We start from the raw sequence: 9,704 nt of genomic DNA, 5'->3' as shown, positions 1-9,704 counted from the left end.
GCTATCGAACAAGCGAATTCAAACATCGTATTAAAATAATGATTAAAGAGATTAACGTAGGTTCTTAAATGCAGATCCCATTTGAATAATTTTATGCAATACAATCAATAATTAAGGTATTGGATTTTCGTGCGTTGATACGTTCATTAAATCCGTATAAACGTCTTAAATAGCTGATTTCTGTCCAAAAATATTAATGAAACGTTAGTTTGTTAATTAAATGTTAAAATAATAATATATTAAGAATATTAAGATAGTAATATGTTGTAAAATAATATGCTATAATATCTTATTCGCGAATAATACTTTTTTTACAGAAATATCAGTTTATAACTGTCAAAAATGTGAATCCAGTTTAAAATATTGTAACATATTATTTAAAACATTACTTTTACTTATGTAATATATTAATATGAAAATTTAATTAGCAAATAAACGGATCAAATAGCTGTTTTTTAAATGTTAATTTTAAACGTTAATTTGCAAATTAAGTTGTAAAATAATATGTTAAAAAAATTAAAATAGTGATATGTTGTAAATAATATGTTATAAAACCTTATCTTGGATTAATATTTGAAATAGTTTTATCAAGTAAGAGTTTTATCAAGTAAGAGAAAACTCAAAATTTATCGAGATACATGGAGGAACATCAATTCGATTAGTGGTATTTAAATCATTGTGAAGATTACATGGAACATTGGTCATAGTCGAGAATCGTATGAAAGCCGATCGAATATAAAAATATCTACAAGAAGAGAAAATTGTTATGTTAAAAACGTTACAAACGTTATGTGTTTTACTAAAACTGTTAATGATAACGAAAATGACCATAACGTTTTCGTCAAAAAATCTAGGGATTCTGGAGGATCTTTGAAGCTTCGGTCCAAGAAGTTACGAAGAAAAGTATTCTCGTGAACTCTAATTAATATACTTTACGCAAATAAAAGATTTTTTCATGGAGAAAATTGAATGTTATATATTGCAGATAATACACTATTTGTGTAATTAAAACTGTATAATACGAAACACTAAAGAGTTTTAATTTTTTAAAAATGTATATAAAGTTTATTAATTTTACGTCACACATTCAAAAATCAATGTTATATAATCAAATTAAAACTTAAAATTAAATTTAATTCAGACGACATATTAAAATTTTTAAACAATATGTATTATTATAATATAATTGTTAGATTTAAAAAAAAAATTTTAAAAATTAATGATTACGTTAATTTCATTTTTTTCTTTGCTTAATAAGTTTGTGACACATTTACATAAATTGTTTGTAATTTCTAAAACATTTTTATTTCTCTAGATATGTTTAAATTTACTAATTTTTATTTAAAACTTGCAGGGTAAATTATTTTTATTTAACGAAATTTATATAGAAAATAAGAAAATTTGAGTTAAAATAATTCACATGCTCAACGGCTACTAAACATCGAAGTGAAAAATTGGTGCAATTGAACTTCGAATTGGGGACAATTAATCAATCTATGAATAATATGTGCAATAAGCTGTCACTTTTGCTATATGTGTGAGAATTTATATACACTATTTATCACTATTTATTTTTCAAACGTATAATACAGACAGTATAATTTCAAATATCTCATTGATGTAATACTTATCGTTTCTTCTTAAAATACACATATACAAACAATTAATTAATTGCCGGCTATATAATATTCATTGATGCGTCGGATTCAATATTGCGTCTTCTGTGTGGCTTCTTAAAGCTATAATATTGTTCAGACAAAATTTAAAGTTTGGTCTGTCATTTGCTGCACTCCAGCAACGCTGCATTAGTTGGTATAACAAGGATGGACAGTTGAGAGGCATCTGCAACCTGCCTCCCGTGCGTACATAATCCATCACTTCGAGATTAGTTCTGGAAGAGTAAGGTTGCTCACCTAACGATGTAATCTCCCACATTAGTACTCCAAATGACCAAACATCGCTATAAGAAGTTAATATTCCGTCCACTAAGGATTCCGGTGCCATCCAACAAACAGGAAGCAGATCTTTTCCTTCCTAAAATATAATTTCAATAATGTAAAATCTTCTATTCTAATTATCAATTTTTTAAATAAGTATTCTTAAGCAAAAAACGTTTACTAATACTTTGCATTATACATTATATATATAAATAAATATTGGAGAAATATATATGAAAATATATACATAGTTTTCATTTTTCTTAAATTCAATTTGACTTAAAGATATACAATAATATTATAAAGACGCAACAATAGAAAAATACTTATAATAGATTTATCTTTTTTAATTAATTATATCTACCTTGCTGTAATAGTCATCCCTGTAAATATCTCTGGCAAGTCCGAAATCACCGATTTTGACGATACGATTCTCGCGATCTCTCGCAGACACTAAGCAATTTCGGCACGCGAGATCTCTATGCACAAAGCGCATCTCTTCCAAATAACAACAGCCTCGCGCAACATCTTCGCAAATGGCGAGCAAGTCGTGTAGACGCAAAGCGTGTAAATCAGAAGGTTGTAATATTCGACACTCTCTCAAATATTGTTGCAGATCACTTTCCATTAATTCCAACACGAGTAATGGAGAATCCTCGTCTAAACAGACAGCTAGTAATCTTAAGACATGTTCGTGTCTAAAGTGATTCATAAGCCTAGCCTCTTGCAAGAATTTCTTTTTTTCTTCCTCGGAGGCATACTTTCGTAACATTTTTATGGCAACGGATGTCTCTGATCCCGGTTCTTCTAAATCCTTGACATTCCCTTGAAACACCTGCGAAATCATGAAAATTAATGTAACTTTTATTAAAAAAGAAAAGATAAGTTAAATTCGTATAACATTATACATTTTATACATATATATTTTGTTTTATTTTAATTAATTCAACGAAAAAGAATAAAGTGCATATGTATGTCTCATAAAAATTATTGTATTACTATCTCTTTTAAAATGTTGATTTATATAACTTTTACTGTAACTTTTATTGAAAGAAATTCGTATTTCACATTTCTATATCTAACAATAAGCATTAATGTTTTGAGCTTAAAATATGACGTTGCGAAAATTTTTTACCGTTCCAAATGCGCCGCTGCCAAGGAGTTGCGTTAGTGTGATTTGCTCATGTTTGATTTTAGACAGCATAAATTTATTTGAATTATATTGCAACGCAGGACAGTATAGCGTATTGAGCTAAATGTTTCCGATAGGTACCTCATGTAGAATCGTAAGCAAAACTTGCTCGTTACCTTCTTTGCGTTGTCGGTATACTATTATAAAGTTATAATATATTTAATAAATATTATTATGAATTGCAAATTTTAAATTTTGCTCTTTTAACAAGTAAGTTAACTTTTTTTTAGAAAATCTCTCTACTTACTACATTAATCATAATTTGTAATTAAAGAAATGTGTATCAAATACTTACAACAATAAAGAAGATAGCAGATGCAGGTTACAATAACGATAGCAGCAAGGCTTAACATCAATGTTAAATTATATTGCGTAGCTCGAATTATCGAATCATCACCTTTATTACATAAAAATATAGTTTTAATTTTCTTGTTTTCTTTGAATATTTCTACTTATAATTTTATCATTAAAAATATTTAATTCTTAAAATTCTGTAATACATTTATATGTCAAATAAACAGATCGTATTAAAATATTTACATGTTATCATATTTGCTTACCATGTGTTTGAAAAATAAATCTTTCATCAGATGGCCATGTAAAGTTCTCGTACTCAGGGTATGTCAGTATCAAACGAAACTTGTATAAAGTTGCCGGTAGCAAGTTTTCTATATAATACGTTACTGTCTTATTATTCGTCTCAAAATTATCTGCGATTTGCCACTTTTGCATCGCATCATTTTTGTATTCCAGTATGTAATGTATCGTCAGATTAACGCTAGGAATCCACGAAATATTCATATTGTTTATGCTAACTTCGCTCAAAGTTATATTGTTCGGTTCCGAGTACGTGTACACGGTTTTGCTCAAACTGTCATTATAGAGATTGGTATAGTTGGCTGGATACACACGTACATATACTAAGTATTTCTGTTCTGGCAGCAACGATTGGATTAGTGTAAAAAATTTGTTGTCTACTTTATTATTAATAAATGGCTTTTCTATCGGTTGCGTGCTGTTCACCGAGTTAATTGTTTCCCAATATACTCTATAAGTTACTGTCGCACAATTCAGTTTCGTGGGTAGCATCCAATAAACTGCCGCTATAGTTGGCGTCAGAACCTGAACCGTTACATTTTCCGGTGCATTGAGCTTGCTCAAGTTAGTTTTCAATATTACTTCCGACCTGAATTGCAGGTCCGTCGATAATTGATCAGAGTAAAAATTGCTCACAGATTGCTTCAGCTTGTATTTTGTAAACGGTGTTAAATTCTGAATTTCATAATACCGCTCGTATGTCTGTATATAGAATTCATCGAACTTGTTATGAAGATTATTATTCAAACAGCTTACGTAGATGATATATTTAATAGTTGGTATGTTGTTTTTGCATTTGTGCTTGCGAGTCGATTCTGTCGTATTAAATTTCAAAACAATACTTTTCGCTGTTATTTTTATTATTGTAATATTATAATTTTTTTCATCAGGTATAAGGCATTCCTTCCGAGGATATGGTTGTAAGGAGGATGATTTACCAAACGATATTAGGGGAGTAAAGTGATACGTGCTTTTTATTATTTGCACGTGTTTAGATGCGTTTTTTTCACTGTCGACAAGTGCATACTCCTTTTTTAACATATAAAGATAAAAATCTGATGTTTTTTCATTATGTCCACTTAAATAAATGTTTGTATTATCATTTATAACATATGACATAAACTGTGTGCCCATTTCAGCAATTGAAATCGAATTGCATTTATTTATTTTAATGTTCGCCACAATTAATTTATGGTTTTCTCTCCAGAATATTAGCGGCTCCTCTGTATTTGTGATGTCAAGCTTTATTTTATAATAAATGTCGAAAAATGATACTTTGTATGTACAAAAGGTCATATCGGTTTTTAAAAAAAATTGCACATTTCTTCCATCAAGATCCGATTTCATTATTACAAACTGCGTATCTGATAACACTTCTATCCAGTATAAAAATCTGGAAAATATATATATTATTATATATGTGTATTATAAAACACAATTTTAAACGTGAAGTTAAATAAATTATAAACTTAAGTTCTTACAATTTTATATTAATAATTTTATGTTTTTTTATATCATTATTACAAGATCATAGTATATTACTGCAAAATTAGAGAATAATATTAATTCTTAACTGAAAGACACAAAAGTGTTTATTTTTTCAAGTGAATAAAAGTTAACGTACCCCACAGACGGCTGTATAGTTAAATAACGACTGTTTCTGTTCAAGATCTTATCATATTTGACTATGCCATTTTGCCACATTGTTAAGTCCAGCTTTGTAATGTATATCGTTGAGTCGTCATATTCTAACCAATATAGATTTCTTCCTATCCAATCGATGCAGAGATTGTATGAATTTTTTTTTAAACTAGTTATTTTTGTAATATTATTTTTATTCATATCCCCTATCATTAACTCTCGTATATACTTATGTCCATTAATAATCGATTGGATCCAATAAATTTTATGTTCTGCTACAGAGTAAGCCACTTCTATTGCATCAACATTGCTATTAAGGGTAAAGAGATTGCCGTAGGTTCTTGAATCAAGATCCCATATTGCAATAGTATTATTCACTGCAATCAATAATTGAGGTATCGGATTTTCGTGCGTCGTTGATACGTTCATTAAATCTGTATAAGGACCAGCACCAGCTTTAGTATGCGCTCGTACTCGAAAATAGTACGTTGTATTAGGTTTTAGATTATACTCTGTACACTCCATTGTAGTTAAAATAGTTTTGTCGGCACAGATTTGAATCTTTTTTAGATTTTTGATGAACCAACATTGCATAGTATATCCTTGTATCACATTGTTTGCAAATTCAGGTTGGTTCCATCTGTAACACAAATTTTAGCCTTTCCATATTTAATAATTTTTTAACGAATTTAAGAATTAATATTTTTATTGTATATGTTTATGTTAAATTTTAGAGAAAAAAAGGATATAGACGAAAAACTTAGATTCTTCACTTGAATGTCACCGAAATGTTGATTTTTTCATTTAGAAATCCATTGAACTCTACGAATGCTCTTGGCTCGCTCGGAATTTTTCCTAGAGATTTTAAGATAGTACATATTTATATGTATGTTGAAGTTGATTATATCGGTAAATTAAAAAAAAATAATAATAATTTAACGTGCAACGAAAAAATAAAGAAAGAAGAAAAAATATTTATGATTTAAAACAAACAAGAAAAATAATGAAATTGATAGTGTTATCTAAATTTCGCTTTATTTTACATACAGCGTATACATTGTTTCTCTCTTTTCGACAGAGTGCATTTTATATTATCTTTGTTATTAGAAAATGGTTTAATATTTTTTTTTTTATAATTTTTAGTCTCTCTTGAATTTATATTTTGCTTACAACTTGTAAATTTTTTGTTAATTTTTTATTAACGTTTTATATATTCATTGCATCTTACCAATAGATTCTGGGTTCATGGACATATTTGCAAATGTAACTTCATCTACTTCATTGACTTCACTCCTTATAGTCACGCTTTCAGAATAATTCTGATCCGGCTGGAGATTTTGTAAAATGAGATGATTGTTGTTTTCGGACATTGGAATATCCTTAATAAAATATAACATATAAAAAAAAATAAGTTTGACAGCTAGGCCAGAAATTCCATGGTAGGTATCAATAATGATAAATGAAATAGTATATATAAAAATATATATAAATAAGTTTACCATAAAAAATAACATCGTATGTCAAAATAAATAAAATAAGCATAAAATTTCTTGTTTTGTAATAAAATTAGCTTGATATTTTATAATTTCATTCCTAATTTATAATGTGTTAAATATTATGTAATTTCATTTCTAAAATATTTATTCGTATAATTTTTCAACATATTTTCTTGCGAAATATTAAACATTATTCTTATATTAAAAAGAATGTCACGCAGAATATGCAGAATAAGGATTATTTAATAAGAATTAATAATCGTTTTTTTTTAATAAATGATATATGAAAATGTTACTCTCTTCGATTCCTGAAGCGATTTTGCTGATAGTTATAGCTAATGATTTAGTTTTTTTGCAATCGTTTGTTGACATTTTAAAATAAACGAGGTTAATTTTTAATAATCCGTCAGTTATGATTAAAATTTCAATAATAACGTTTGTATTTCAAGAATAAAAATGTTTAAAATATTCTCTTTTATGTGTATGTGTGTGATTATAGAAATGATATAAATTTTTGTACTTAAAATCTTGTCGAAATTCTTTTTGATTATGGTTATATCTTTTAACGCAAACAAATTCTGGAAAACAGGATACCATAAACTTTCGATTGACATTACCACGATATATAAGAATATATATGGCTATATAAATATGGTTATATAAATGGATATACTATGAATATTATATATATACATCTATAAATTTTTATTAGTTAGATTGGAATAGATTGATGTTACGTATGTTGTTCATTTAACTATTGGCCGTATAAAGTTAATTGATACAATTTGAATTTTATTATACCAATATATAATAGTCGACATTCCTTTATATGTATATGACACAAATGCAACCATCCTTGACACATCAAAATGACGCGAACTCTTTGAATTAATTTAGTTAAATAAAAATTAATTTACAAAAGTCTTATTATATTATTAAATAATTATAAATATTTAATAAAGTAAATAAGATCTTTTTGCAAATTGATGAAAAATCACATAAAATTCAATTCAAGTGTTATAAATATATGTATGTATGTAAGTATGTATTAAAATAGTTAAAAATTAACAGAAAATCTTATTAATATTAATAATTATTAATTTTAAAAATAGCAATAGAAACACAAACATAATACAGTCAAATTTTAATATTTTGTCTTAATTAAGTTTAATTTTTGACTATATTATACATCTATTTATAAACAAAATAAAATTTTCAAGCTTTATACATCCTTTCTCATTGCATCATACTTTATAGTTTTTTGTATAGTTTTATTTTATTATACAGTATGTAATATTATTATATTACACGTTTTAGTTACTCAAATAAACTGCACTATTACTTGTAATAACATTTAATTGTTTTTTAATGAAGCGAAAAAAATCTCTTACCTGCGTGAAAAGGTTGTCTGGAACGGTATGATTCTTTGTCAAAATCGCGATAGCTGCTTTCACCAGCATTAAACTTTTCAATAAAACGTATAATCTCAACTTAAACATAATAATTTCGGTGAATGTTGGCGTTCAATTTTTAATCACCAGTATTGATTTTTTCTTATTCTATGGATGATTCAGATTTGATCTAATCGACTCGATACTTTATTATGTGCTCGATGAATTTTTTAAAATCTAGTTTGCGAATCGCGTTATTGTCTATCAATACAATTTAATATATCTTTTTATGATTAATGACAATATTCTAGTAAATAGTAACTTTTATAATTATTCGATGGGAACCAATAACAAAAATAAATACGAAGCGACACGTATTCACTTGATTGTATCCAAGATAATAATTTATCTTTGTTGTAATTTCTTTTACTATTTCGTGAATAGATAATCAATAAAAATATAATCACACAATTTATATAAGCAATCCGAAAATTATAGAATTATAAATTTTCTGTCACTTTCACCACTATTCAAGCATAAAATATTATCCACGTTGATATTTGCTATATTTTTTGTTTCACTAAAATATAAAAATTTATGATTATTTCTTTTATGCATATCGTATACTATGCATGTTATTAGGATCCACTATATGTGCATATTGTTGTGTGACGTTTATATGACAGTATTTGAATCAAATGATGCGGAACGTTGTCTTTTTTCGTGGCAATCACAATCGTAACTGACTTCGCAGATTAGACTGATTGTGCTTTATTTGCTGAGCTCTGTATGATTCATTTCGCTCTGCATGATCGATGATAGTCACAATCAATGTTATTTCCAACAGTTACTTTTTCTAACACAGAGAGAATTTTCTTTTAGAATTTACCTTCTTTAGAATTTACCCCAGAAAATCATGGTAATCGTGAGAGAATATAGTATGAAAAAATGTTTTAAATATTCTTGATTAATTTTACTATACTTTTAGTAAAATTAAACATATTTTATATTTTATTGTAATGAATATTATTATTTTTTATTGTGATAAATATTAATCAAAGAAATTTTCATAAAATTTTTTTTAAACCATATTGTCTCACGATTATCATGATTTTCAGAGTAAATTCTAAGATAAAATTTCTCTCTGTGAACAGTTTCCACGAAACTATATATATATATATATATATAGAATATAATTATTCGTGGAAACTGTTCACAGAGAGTTTTAATTTGTTAATTGCACTGCCTTACATTTATAATAAAAAAAATATTTATATTTACAATCTTCGTGAAAAAAGTGAAAGAAGTGCATAAGATATATTTAAAATTATATACAGCCTTACACATATCATAGACCTTTCTTTAAAGGAAACAGTAATTCATTAAGTGATTTTCTGATACATGCAAATGATCATAAAATGCTCTTTCCAGAGAAATCGTGATTGAATCG

General features: G+C 26.9%; 1 pseudogene; it reads right to left on the bottom strand.

The window, feature by feature from the left end:
* Positions 1 to 1,638: 1,638 nt before the first annotated feature.
* LOC145948258 (proto-oncogene tyrosine-protein kinase ROS-like) lies at positions 1,639 to 8,505 on the bottom strand (annotated as a pseudogene).
* Positions 8,506 to 9,704: the final 1,199 nt, after the last annotated feature.

This window comes from Prenolepis imparis, unplaced genomic scaffold, assembly GCF_030444845.1.
Source record: "Prenolepis imparis isolate NDT839.2.m4 unplaced genomic scaffold, iyPreImpa1.0 SCAF_307, whole genome shotgun sequence".
Lineage (NCBI taxonomy): Eukaryota > Metazoa > Arthropoda > Insecta > Hymenoptera > Formicidae > Prenolepis > Prenolepis imparis.
This window is presented reverse-complemented; position numbering and strand designations above follow the sequence as displayed.